This window comes from Cryptomeria japonica, chromosome 3 (assembly GCF_030272615.1).
Source record: "Cryptomeria japonica chromosome 3, Sugi_1.0, whole genome shotgun sequence".
Classification (NCBI taxonomy): domain Eukaryota; kingdom Viridiplantae; phylum Streptophyta; class Pinopsida; order Cupressales; family Cupressaceae; genus Cryptomeria; species Cryptomeria japonica.
In genome coordinates, this window is record NC_081407.1 from 850,540,507 (window position 1) to 850,555,033 (window position 14,527).

Sequence of the window (14,527 nt, forward strand, 5' to 3'; positions counted from 1 at the left end):
GCTTCATCAAGTTTTCCATCTCTACCGGTGTCAAGATCTTCCTCAAGCTGTTAGGCTTATGAAAAATAGAGGACTAGGCTCTGATACCAATTGTTAGGATTCCCACATATACTGAGAGGGGGGGGGGGGGGGGGGGGGGTGAATCAGTATCTAACTGGTAATAAGATTTTCTTAACTTAAAACATGTAGAGAATATTAATATTGTGTACCGGTAAACAGAAAGTGATGCAATAAACAAAGATAAAAACAACCACATGAAAAACATGCCATAACACAATATTTTAATGAGGAAACCCGGTGTGGGAAAAACCTCGGTGGGATTTGTGACCCATAATATTCACTTTCTGGCCAATAAGAGAATATTACTGCTACAAGAGGGGCCTGCACATGCAGGAAGGCCAAGTGCCTAGAGCTCACTGCTCAATTACAAAATGGGAAGTCTCACTGACTTAAAAAATGGAATATACAAATCTAATGTCTTGTACTGCTTCAAAATAGCATCTACTATGCCAGATCCAGTACCGGTTTATATCTACTTCTTACATAAACCCTTAACCTCTAGCATCTCTACTTCTTACATAAACCCTTAACCTATAATTCGCATAATAGGTCTGCCTTATTTCGCCTAATTACATTCCTCTATCTATTTCAAATGTTCTACAATGATCTCTCTTATATAAGAGTCATTTTACAACTTGCCAAGTAGGCTTATAATAATTTTACAATAATAAACAAAATATATTAACAACAAAATTCATGTCGGCTTCTGTTCTGGTATGCTTCCTTTCACTGTCGGTGTCGGTGGTCTATGTGGTGGTGTAGAATCTAACTTTGTTGGTACCGGTAGATTGCCTTGTCAGTAACATAGGATTGTAAGGTTGCCATCAATGACAAAACCTTCAATCACCGTCAATGTCTCATTAGAGTGTGCATTTGCCAATAATCTCCCCCTTTGGCATTGATGGCAACACTCAAGAGAAAAATTCAGAAGTGTATCCAAAAATTGTTACCAAAAATGTGTGCTCCCCCTAAGCAGATGATCCCTAAGTTATTGGATTTTTCTCATACCAGTACTCCCCCTTTGGCATCAATGACAAAGGTTGTTAAAGTGTCAATAGAGTGTAGTTTCCTATCTCAGCCTTGTAACCGGTTGGTTACTATCTGAAAAAGTTCTGCCAAAACCAAATTTAGGCTTTCAAGAAAAAATTTTACTGTCTTTTATTGCTGCCTTTGTTCTTTGAACTCTACTGATGAGGTGTTTCATTTTCTCTGCCGATGTTTTCTGTCCTTGAACTAATGCATCACATATTTCTTTCCTTAAACATGCGAGGTAGTCCAACTTTGGACTTAATCTCCATTTTAGATCCTTAGCCTTACTTTTTAGTTTCTCCTTTTCTCTTTCTAGCTTTAGTAACTCTTCTTCAAAACCTATTGTCTTTTGCTCAAAAATTAATAATGAATCAGATGAATTAATAAAATTGTCAGCTAGCTTATTAATTTCCTCATGTATCTTGCTCATTTTCTTGTCTATGTCAACTGTCAAAAAGTTTGTCTTACAAGTGTCTCTATACAATGTTTTGAACTCTTTTAATGTGCTACAAAATTTCGGTAGAAGTGTGTCAAACTCCCTTGTACACTTCTTTATTTGTTCCTCAAAGAACTTTTGTTTTTCCTTTTCTAACCTCTCTTTGAATGCTTCTTCCTTTATTTTCTCAACTGTCACTGTGTTGTCCATAATATACTTGGACAAAGTGTCAAGTTGAATCAAGGAATCCTTATTATCTACATTGCATTTTGGAGCTATCATCTTCAAAATTAGAATTGTGTCATCTATAGCTTTATATGCCTGTGAACTACAATCTTCTATTTTCTTTAGAGAGTCTAAAAGAACTTCAGTTACATTTGTTGTCTTGAATCTTGGAGTTGAAGAGCCAATATTCTAAATTCCACTGGTGGGAGCAATATCCTTACTTGCAGTGACCTCTGGTAGGTCAGTCTGTGTTTCCATTTCTTTAAACAAGGGTTTGTCTTGCTCAGTAGTTGCCAGTGGCACTGATTCTATGTTAACCTATTCTAGTATTGAAGCCTGTTGTTCTACTTGTTGCTTTGTTTGTTGTTCTATCTGTTGTTCAGTGTTACTATCTGCTAGTTTTTTTTAGTGTTATCTGTGTTATCAATTACCGGTGGATCACTAGCTTTATCTGTCTTACCAGTTGTGTCCTTATCTACTACAATTTTGACCTTCTGAGTATCAATATCTATTGTATATAATACCTCATAATTAGGATTTGTATCCTCCTGTGATATATCCATACTCTCATTAGCCGGTTGATCTTCAGTTGTGGTTACCGGTGGAGTATTTAGGGGCTGTGGGGATAAGTTATCTCTTATTTTGATGCTTGGAGGTCCACCAACCTTTCCTTTTCCCTTATCCTTGTCTTTCTGATATACCTTGATTGGTTTAGGGTTTCTATACTCTTCCTGTTTTTCCTTCTCAACACGGAATATATCCCACGCATTTTCAGTTTCCTCTGCAACCTCATTTACTCTTCCAACCATTAGTGCTACATGCCAATGTGCAGTTGAGAATACTGTCTGGTTAGCTTCTGAAATCATATCATCTATCTCCTTTGGTGAGTTAACAAGATAAATAGCAAGTAGTTTTTCAATCTTTATTTTCTTGTCAAGCTCTATAACAGCTTGCCTTCTAGTTTCAAGTCTCTTAAATAGTTCTACCGGTACTTCATCTACAATTTGTATCAAAAATTTCTTGTGGATATCCAAGTGTAGATTTACACTATTTTCAACTTTTTCCTTTTCATCAATTGATAGTCAATCATATAATTTGTTGATGTTTTTCAGTTGTCCTTCATCTGTTATTTCATCTAGCAGTTTGTTAATCGGAGTAATATTTTGTTGAGTCCTTTTCTTTGGTGTTATCTTTTTCTTCTTTGGATTTATCTTCTTGACCGGGTGCCTTACTACCTATTGTTTTTGTTTGGTTCTTCTAGGTGAAGGTGTGGATACCGGTGAATGTTGTCTTTTCCTTGCAACTCTTTTAAATTCAGCTGGCATGTCACTCTCTGAAGAAGTTGCTACTAGTGAAAGGTGAGTTTGCAAGGGTTATGCACAAGAAGGAGAAGATTATGGCAAAACTTTTGCACTAGTAGCAAGATTGGAAGGTGTCAGAACTTTACTTGCATTTGCAGCCCATAAGAAGTTCAAGGTATATCAGATGGATGTTAATTCTGCATTTTTGAATGGGATATTGGAAGAAGAAGTATACATAGAGAAGCCAAATGGTTATGCTTTGACTGATAGGAAAGACATGTTATGCAGATTGCATAAGGCTTTATATGGATTAAAGTAGGCACCCAGAGAATGGTATGAAAGGCTTCATACACATCTAATTAAGATAGGCTTTCTAAGAAATAGTGATGATACTAACATATATCTCAAGTCTGAAGGAGATTAAATACTAGTCAGTGAAGTATTTGTTGATGATATCATATTTGGAGGTAATGATGTCATGAGTAATGGTTTTGTAGATGAAATGAAAAATGAGTTTGAAATTTCTTTAGTAGGGGAAATAAAAAATTTCATAGGCTTGCAGATACAACAAATGAAGAATGGTATTTTCATTACATAGTCTAAGTATGTGAAAGAGGTTTTGAAGACATTTAGCATGAGTGACTGTAAACCAGTTGGGACACCAATGGTTATAGATTGCAAGTTGTCTAAGGAAGATGAATCTAAGTCTATTGATGAGAAGGAATACAAGTCAATGATTGGCAAATTGCACTATGTTGTTCACAATAGACCAGACATAGTCCATGCGGTTGGCATAGTTTCTATATTCCAGAAGAATCCTAAGGAAACACATTTGATAGCAACCAATAGAATTTTTAGATACCTAAAAGGTACTGTTGAATATGGATTATGGTATCCATATGGAGGAAACTTTTATTTGAAGGTATACACATATGCTGATTGGGCAAGAAATGTTGATGACCAAAAAAGCACAATCGGTGGAGCATTTTTTCTTGGAGGAAGGCTTCTTTCATTGAGTAGTAAAAAACAGAGTTGTACTTCACAATCTACTGCTAAAGCTGAGTATGTTGCAACTTATATGAATTGCACATAGGCTATTTGGATGAGGCACATTTTGGAAGGTTTTAAGATGAAGATATCATAACCTATAAAGATTTTATGTGATAATACAAGTGCCATTAATATTTCCAAGAATCCTGTTTTGCATGCACGAACCAACAACATTGAATTGAAGTATCATTTCTTGAGGGAAAAAGTGCAGAGCAAAGATGTTATCTTAGAGCATGTTTCTACCAAGGAGTAGCTTGCAGATATTTTTACCAAACCTCTACCTAAGACTACATTTGAGTATCTTATTAGTCAACTAGGGGTTGTACCCCTTCATGAGGTTAGTTGAGCATGATGTTGATTGCATCAATCCCTGAACTACTTGCAAAATTTTACAAGGATTGGTGTAGTAGTGGATGTATTCCACAAGGGGAGCATCAAGTTGCAGTATGTTGTTGATGTATAGTGAAATTTGACATTACATGTTTTACTTTCAATTTGGCATTGCCTTCAAAGGGGGAGAAGAATTATGTGATTATGGGAAGGAAAACTAGTGACAAACTGAAGACAGAGAGAGCATGTGAATACTTGGTAATGTAAACAAGGATTCCTATTCACAATCACAACAACAATCCATGGTGTTGATATTTGTATTGACATCAATGCCAAAGGGGGAGATTGTTAGTATTTATATGAAGATTGCATTAATGATATGCTATGTTGTCATTGATGTCAATTATCTGGTAATGATATTGCTGATATTGTTGATATTGTCTTGTAACCAGTAGGAAGAGCTTTATGAAGTACATTGTAAACCAGTATGTAAGTTTGTGAGTTAAACTGGAAACCAGTGTAAAAGGTTAAACCCTATCTATGTAATGTAACCAGTAAACCCTAATCGATTAAGGTCGTTGAATTGGTTGTGTTGGTTTATGATCTGATGTTGAGCGGTAATGATGGTGACACGTATGGTCATTGTATGAAGACAAGTTCAAAATGTTTCGACACGTTTGTTTGTCAAGGGACTGAGAAAAATGTATTGCATCTAATGCAAATCATGTGATGAGTTACTGAGCTTGATGAAGTGGTAATCAAGGAGTAGTTGAGGTTTTATTATTTGATGTGTTGAGATTGCTATGAAATCCAACGGTCATACTTGTACCGACTTATTTGTAATATCGATGAGAGAACTAGGTTTTTGTTGTGTTACCGACCTAACTAATTTGTATTTAAGGTCAATGAAGTTGTTTTGTTTAGTGTTGGCAAGAGTTGGCATAAATCAATTGAGTGTGTGGTTGCCAAACCAGATAATGAGTCTACAGTTTGAATAAAGGAAGATAGGAGCTTAAAAGGATCTGATCAAGCAAGTGTAGTGCTATTTAGATAGATCAAGCAAACTCCTATTGTTCTCTAACAATTACAACAAAATTGAAATCCCCTAACCAAGTAAGCTCTAACAAGCTTGGTTACTTATTAAATCCTCTAACAAGGTGATCCATTAGATTGGATTTTCAAATCCTCTACTGAGGTTACTCCTTATAGGGTATTTTCTTCTAGCGAGGCATTTGTAGTCAATCCCTTAACTGGGTGATTCCTAACAGGATCAGTTCTTAAAAGGACTTTTGTAAAAGCTTTAATAGGCTTGGCTCCTAACAAGGCAAACTTCAGAAGAATTTAGATATTATCTTGTCAGTCCCATCTCACTGTGGTTTTTACCTATTTGGGTTTCCACGTTAAAAATACTTGTGTCATGTGGTGAATGTTTTTGTGGTTATGATCTTATGGTTTATTTGATTAACTACTTAACTATTCTGATAAGGCATGATAACCGAAAGCATTGAGAAATGGAATATGTTGACATATGATAAAGAATTTGAATGTTTAAAAGTTTAATGTTGTTTACTATTAAGTTGTTGTAATAGTCAACTGGATTTTCTTATGAGTATTTATAGTGGTATTTCATTTGGTAAGTTTACTTTGTGTGATTGAGATTGAGATTGGGAAGTTTGTATCAATTTTTCTATTTACTGATTCACCCCCCCCACTCTTAGTTTTCTATCGGATACTTATTCTTTCATCATACCATCAGATATATGGGAAGTTGTAGAGGAATCTCGAATGGGGGGATTTATTTTGAAGGATTTCAACAATACCTTTCTTGCTTTAATCCCGAAGGAGGAGGTTTTGAATTTTAGTAATTTTAGACCTATTTCTCTTTGAAACACAATTTACAAAATTATTGCCAAAGTGATGGCTAATAGACTAAAGTCAACCCTTGACTCTATCATATCTTTTGAATAGAGTGGGTTTTTGCGTAATCGCTCAATTTATGAAGGGGTGATTATTGCGCATAAAGCAATCCATTCAATTCATAGTGAAAAAGTGGATAGAATATTGGTCAAGTTGGATATTTGTAAGGGGTATGATGAAGTCAGCAAATACTTTCTTCTGGAGGCCCTTAGAAAATTTGGTTTTTGTGCAAGTTGGGTAAATTGGGTGGAAAGTTGCATCAAAACTCCACGCTTTTCTGTTATTATTAACGACAGTCCTCAGGGTTTTTTTGAAACTAAAAAAGGGATAAGACAAGGTGATCCCCTATCTCCCTTCTTATTCATTATAATGGCAGAAGTTTTCAAAAGGTTGATTACAAAAATAAGGTGTGTTGGGAGATGGCAGGAGATGAAGGTGCCAAATGGTATTGAAAAAATTTCGCACCTCCAATTTGCTGATGACACTCTACTCTTAGGGGAGGCTTCTTTTAGAGAATCTAGGGTCATTAAGAGTGTGTTACATAGGTATAGTAGAGCATCTGGCCAATGTGTGAATTGGAAGAAATCTGAGGTGTTTTTCTTTAACATCAGTCTGCAAAAAACAAAGAGAAATTTGCTCCATTTTGGGGATGAAGTAGGGTTCCCTTCCAGGAAAATACTTAGGTATTCCTCTATTCAGGGGAGCCAGCAAAGCTGTAGTATGGAAGGACTTAGCAAAAAGTTGCATTCGTCAGATGGATGGGTGCAAAAGTAAATGGCTCACCTCAGTTGGACGAATTTTGATGTTGAAATTAGTTGTATCCACCATTCTAGTTTTATCTATGATGTGTTTACAGATCCCTGAGAAGTTGGTTAAGGTTATTACCCATAGAATGAGAAATTTTTTTTTGGAATGGTGAAAATGAGCAGGATAAGATTCCTTTGTTGGCATGGGACAAAATATGCCAGACTAACTCAAATGGGGGGGCTGGTCTCAGAGACTGGCATATTATGACTGAAGCCCTTGGAGCTAAATTGGTGTGGAATATATATTCACAACCCACCCAACTATGGGTTAAAATCCTTAGAGCTAAATATATAGACTCAATGGATGGATGGCGAATTTTCACCATTCATGATCCTCCCAAAGGATCTTTTGGAATTTTATTATTTTTTGCAGGAAAGTGATTGTGGACCATATCACTTGGAAAGTTGGGAATTGCCACAAAGCAAAGTTCTCAGATGATTCATGGAATGGATTCCCCATCTTGAAGTAGACTCCTGAACTTCAAGAGGTTAGAGATTGGTTCCATAGTAATTGGGATAATAGAGTGAGTGATTACTTATCTTGAAACAGGGACCCGCTAGTTGAGACATGGCATTGGAAGTCAATACAAAATTTGGAAATTTCTGATAGATGGACGTCTTTGATGGAAGAGATCTTTAGATCCAGATCTCCTCTATGTGTTAATAGGATGATAGGGTTGTTTGGTGTGGTGCTAGGAATGGATTGTATTCTATGAAGCCGGGTTATCAATTTTTGGACTCAGAAATGGTGTTGGAGAACTGGTTGGTTGATCTTTTTTGGAGCAAGGAAGTTCTACCTAAAGCTAGTGCCATTGCCTGGCTAGCCTACAGAGGCCACATACTCACAGGGGACCACAAACAAAGATTGGGTTTTTGTGGTCCTTCAAAGTGTGTCTTCTGTGGAGTGGTTGAAGAGACTTTGGATCACCTTCTTGTGAACTGCTCCTTCACTTCATCATGTTGGGATATATTAAGAGGTGCCTTGGGATAGCAAGGGCCAATGCCACTTTATTTGAAACAAGTTTTTGATAGTTGGTCATGTAATTGGCGAAAATCTCATTTTTCATGTATCTAGAAGATTATCCCATCTCATCTTATTTAGGAAGTATGGAAGGAGAGGAACAAACACATTTTTGCTGATAAATCAGAGTCTTTAGCGAGGCTTATAAATCAAATACATTATTCTATTTATGAAACTATTGATGCTACTGCCTCTTTCTATTTTAACTCAAGGCTACCATTTTCTTCAGAAGATCACAAAGTACAAAGCACTTGGCTCGAGATTCACTTCAGGCCTATTAAGGGGCTTAGTTAGGTTGAAACCAACCAATTTGAGGAGCCTATGAAATAGGAAAGACCATTGGAGGGTTGGTTGAAAGTAATTTTTTATAGGGCCTCTAAAGACAACCTGGGACCTTCAGGGGGAGGAGTTATAGTTTGGAATTGGAAAGGGGATACTTTGGCCATTGGGGCCAAGAGGTTGGGAAATGGCTCGAATAACTTGGTTGAAGTATCAACAACCCTTCTTGTTGTTAGGATGTGCAAGATGATTGGCGCTAGGAAAGTGCACTTAGAAGGTGACTCTTTAATTATCATCCTTACTTTAATGAAGAAAGGTTTAGATGCATGACACTTACAAGGGTGGATCCATAATATCCTAGAGGAGTTGGAAAAATTTTAAGATGTCCAATTAAGCCACATTAAACCTACTGGCAATGTCGAAGCATACGCTCTTTCCAAGTGGGCTCTCACCTTTACGGAGGTGGGTGATTTCAGGTGGGAGGATTTTCATAATTTCAGACTAGAGGTGGAAGTAGACATTCTTATTAATGATATCGTGAATGAAGTGTATGATGTCAAAAGTTAGGGAAAGTATGGTGGCGCTTGAGTGTTGCGTGGAGTCTTGGTTGTGATGCCTTTATCACTGCATGAGTAGGCATTTATTTCATTTTCATTATCTTTGAAGTATTGGTATGAAGGCTTTTTTCCAAAATCATATCTCTGTGAAGTTCTTGTACACCATTTTGCTCTATAAGGTTATGCTCCTGAAGCACATATGGAGGCCAATTCTCTTTTAGAAGTAGGCAAGAAATTTTTGCTTTTTTGGAGACATTAACGTTGGCCAGCTTCAAAAGTTATTCAAATTTCATGATGAATTGCTTGCACAGAGAATACCATATGTAGTTGGGGGGGCTTTTAGCTAGCTCAAATTCTGTTTTAAAACAAGAATGGATATTTATGCCCTTATTATGTCTTGGGAGCTATAATTGGGCGAGGAAATGACAATGGTGAAAAAATTTATGCAAAAAATCATTCACGAGGACTACCTAATAGGTCTAGATTCCTTTTTGGAATGGGAGAAACCAGGAGTGGGTTTTGATACCCATGAGGGTGTAGAGGATGAAGTGCAGGGTGGAAATGTGGGTTTATTTCCATTTCTGAGGTGGCCAAAAGGCATGTGCATATATCACCACTCTCAAGAGGCCAAAAGGGGTTGGGACACCCTCAAACTGTATGTGGAAATCAAAGACATGGAATATGTCATTGTGCAAGTGAAGGCAAAAGAAGAGCAGGAGCCAAGACAGATACTATGGCCAAGGTCGGTAAGGTCACCGAAGAGCAATGGAGCTAGGGTGGTGAGAGGCAACTGCCAGAGGAAAGTTCAGTGACTTGTTTTTTTCTGCTTTTATGGGCAAGGTGCCCTATTTTGTATGGTGGTTTTCTAGTCTGATTTTAGTATCTATAGATGTTACTAGTTGGATGGGTAGCTGGTTGTTTCAAGTCACTTGGGTGGGGTGGTTTTTTAATTACGGTTTTGGCTTTTTTGGATTTTGTGTTTGGACAAACTTTACTATGTGAACATTATTTTGAATTTCAATAAAATACAAATTATACAGAGCAAAAAAAAAAAAAACTTTCAACACTTTTATAAATAATAAGTCATTTCAGCTTTTGAGGGCATTGCCCCCGAAAACCCTCATGGGGGTGTTGCCCCCTAACCCCGCCCTTTACTATGATAGGGAGCATGCTAGGGGCACTATCCCTAGACCCTACAAGGGGTGCTGCCCCCAAACCCTTGTTGAATAATTTTGGGAGAGATTGCGCCAATGAAGTAGGAAAAAATTAACCTCTAAGTCTGATTAGGCTTCATATGTGTGTGTGTGTGTGTGTGTGTGTGTGTGTGTGTGTGTGTGTGTGTGTGTGTGTATGTATATGTATATATATACATACATATATATATATATATGTATATGTATATATATATGTATGTATATATATATATATACATATACATATATATACATATACATATATATATACATACACACACACACACACATACATATATATATATACATATGATGGTATGATGAAAAAATAAGTATTCGGTCAACTACTGAGAGGGGGGGTGAATCAGTAGATAGAAAAACTGATACCAACTTCACAAATCTCAAAAAACAATCTCTCAAAGTAAACTTATAACTATCAATGTAATACCACTGTCAAGATAAAAACTCATTAGATAAACCGGTTGACTGTTACAACAAATTAACAGTAAACAACTTCAAACTCATAAACATCCAAATGTTTTTTTATATGTCAATAGACTTCATTTCTCAATGCTTCTGGTTATCATAACTTATCAAAGTAGTTAAGTAGTTAAGTAAATCAACCATAAGAACATAACCACAAAAATATTCACCACTTGACACAAATATTTTTGACGTGGAAACTCAAATGGGAAAAACCACAGTGAGATGAGACTCATAAGATAACTATCCAAACTCTTTTGAAGTTCACCTTGTTAGGAGCCTATCTTGTTAAAGCTTTACAAAAGTCCTGTTAAGAACTGATCCTATTAGGAACCACCCGGTTAAGGGATTGACTACAATGCCTTGTTAGAAGCAATACCCTGTTAGGAGTAACCTTGGTAGAGGATTTGAATAGTACCGAGCTTGTTAGAGCTTACCCAATTAGGGGATTTCAATTTTGTTGTAATTGTTAGAAAACAACAAGAGTTTGTTGATCTGTCTAAATAGTACTACACTTGCTTGATTAGATCCATTTCATGTTCCTATATGCCTTTACTCAAACTATAGATACATCATCCGGTTCGGCAACCACACACTCAATTGATCTTTTCCAACTCTTTCCCAACTCATTAAACTAAAAAACTTCATTGACCTTATAAACAAATCAATTAGGTTGGTAACACAACAAAAACCTAATTCTCATAGAGATTACAAACAAGTCGGTTCAAGTAAGACTGTTAGATTACATAGAAATCTTTGTACATCAATCAAGAAAACCTTTATCGCTCCTTGATCACCGCTTCATCGAACTTAGTAACTCATCACGTGCTTTGCATTATACGCAATACATTTGATCATTCCCTAGACAAAAACCATTACAATAGTTTGCCAAAATCACTTGAAATTGTCTTCATACAATAATCATATGTGTCATAATCATTGCCGCTCATCATCAGATCATAAACCAATATAACCAATTCACCAAACTTAATCGGTCAGGGTTTATAAAAAAACAAGTAGGGTTTACCGGTTACCAGTTCAAATCTCCAATATATAGAAATCAATACCGGTTCACTCCATAAATTCTTCCTACTGGTTACAAAACAATATTATAACAATATCATTACTAGTTAATTGACATCAATGACAACATAACATATCATTAATGCTATCTTCATACAAATGCCAACAATCTCCCCCTTTGGCATTTTTGACAATACAAATATCAATACCATTGATTGTTTCTATGATTGTGAATAGGAATCCTGGTTTACATTACCAAGTATTCACCATGCTCTCCATGTCTTCAGCTTGTCGTTGGTTCTTATTCCCATAATCACATTATTTTTCTCCCCCTTTGACAACAATCCTTCTGTAAAATTCTGCAAGTAGCTCTGGGACTGATGTAATCTACATCTTTCTTAACTGACCTCATGAAGGGGTACAACCCTTAGCTAACTTCTAAGATACTCAAAAGTAGTCTTAGGCAAATGTTTAGTAAAAATATCTACAAGCTGCTCCTTGGTAGTAACATGCTCCAAGATCACATCTTTACTCTGTACTTTTTCCCTTAAGAAATGATACTTCAATTCAATATGCTTGGTTTTTGCATGCAAAACAGGGTTCTTGGAAATATTTATGGCACTTGTATTATCACATAAAATCTTTATAGGTTCTAAAATCTTCATCTTAAAACTTTCCAAAATGTGCCTCATCCAGATAGCCTGAGTACAATTCATGTAAGTTGCAACATACTCAGCTTCAACAGTAGATTGTGAAGTACAACTCTGCTTCTTACTACTACATGAAACAAGTCTTCCTCCAAGAAAAAATGCTCCACCGGTTGTGCTTTTCTGATCATCAACATTTCTTTCCCAATCTGCATCTGTGTACACCTTCAAGTCAAAATTTCCTCCATATGGATACCATAATCCATAGTTAACAATACCTTTCAAATATCTAAAAATTCTCTTGGTTGCTATTAGATGTGTTTCCTTAGGATTCTTCTAGAGTCTAGCAACTATGCCAACTGCATGAGCTATGTTCGGTCTGTTGTGAACAACATAGTGTAATTTTCTCATCATTGACCTATATTCCTTCTCATCAACAAATGTGGATTCATCTTCCTTAGACAACTTACAACTTGTAACCATTGGTGTCCTAACTGGTTTACAGACACTCATGCCAAATATCTTCAAGACCTCTTTCACATACTTAAATTGTGTGATGAAAATATCACTCTTCATTTGTTGTATTTGCAAGCCTATGAAAAAATTTATTTCTCCCACTAAAGACATTTCAAACTCATTTTTCATTTCATCTGCAAAACTATTTCTCATGTCATCATTACCACCAAATATGATATCATCTTCAAATACTTCATTGACTAGTATTTTATCTCCTTCAGATTTGAGATATATGTTACTATCATCACTGGTTCTCAGAAAGCCTATCTTCATCAAATGTGTATGAATCCTTTCATACGATGCTCTCGGTGCCTTCTTTAATCCATATAAAGCCCTATGCAATCTGCATACCATGTCTTTCTCATCAGTCAAAGCATAACCATCTGGCTGCTCAATGTATACTTCTTCCAGTATCCCATTCAAAAATGTTGACTTAACATCCATCTGGTATACCTTGAATTTCTTGTGTGCTACAAATGCAAGTAAAGTTCTGACACCTTCCAGTATTGCCACAGGTGCAAAAATCTCACCATAATCTTCTCCTTCCTCTTGTGCATAACCTTTGCAAACCAACCTAGCTTTTTTGTGAACTACAACACCATCTTCATTCAACTTGTTCCTGAATACCCACTTAGTACCTATCACATTTTTATTTACTGGTTGGGGTTCTAGGGTCCATGTGTTGTTCTTCTCAATTTGATCTAATTCCTCCTCCATAGCTTTAAGCCAATGATCATCACCAAATGCCTCCTTAGCAGTTCTTGGTTCAATAATGGAGATCATACAAGAATTCTCTTTGATTCTTCTTCTTGTTAGTACTCCAACATCCTTATCCCCAATAATCTATTCAGGATTGTGATTCAGTCTCACATATCTTGGAATAACATGATCATTATCTTCAAGTTCATCTTCTTCATTATCATCATCTTCTTCTAAATTTATCTGTTTTGGATGAACTGGTACATCAGTATTTTCTTTGTCGGTTTCATATTTCACATTTTCTAGTTCTGAAAACAAAATGCAAGGATCATCATCCTTTTTCTCCAAACTGGTTTCCTCTTAGACTTCAAGATATTCATCCACTCGAACATCAACACTCTCAATAATTCTCTATTTCTGGTTGTTAAAACACTTGTAGACCTTACTCTTGGTGGAAGAGCCAAGAAATATACCTTCATCACTTTTAGTTTCAAATTTTCTAATATAATCACCTCTCTTAATAAAACATTTGCTTCCAAATATCTTGAAATAACTAACATCAGGTGATCTTCCATACCAATATTCATAAGCAGTTTTTTCCTTACCTCTTTTTACCAAAATCCAGTTCATAGTGTAGACAGTTGTGCTAATAGCTTCTCTCCAAAAACATTTTTGCTGCACCTCCTTGTATCAACATCGTCCTAGCAGTTTCAACAACTGACCGGTTGTTTCTCTCTGTGATACCATTCTATTGTGGTATCCTCGGTGCAGAAAGTTGTCGTTTGATACCATTTTCTTCAAAATATCTAGTGAATTCCTCAGAAGGAAATTCACCGCCTTGATCTATCCTCAGACACTTTATCTTCTTACCACTCTCCTTCTCAACTAAGGCCCTAAATGCCTTGAACTTTCCAAAAGCTTTAGTGTAGATAAGATGAATGAGGAGACAATTTAG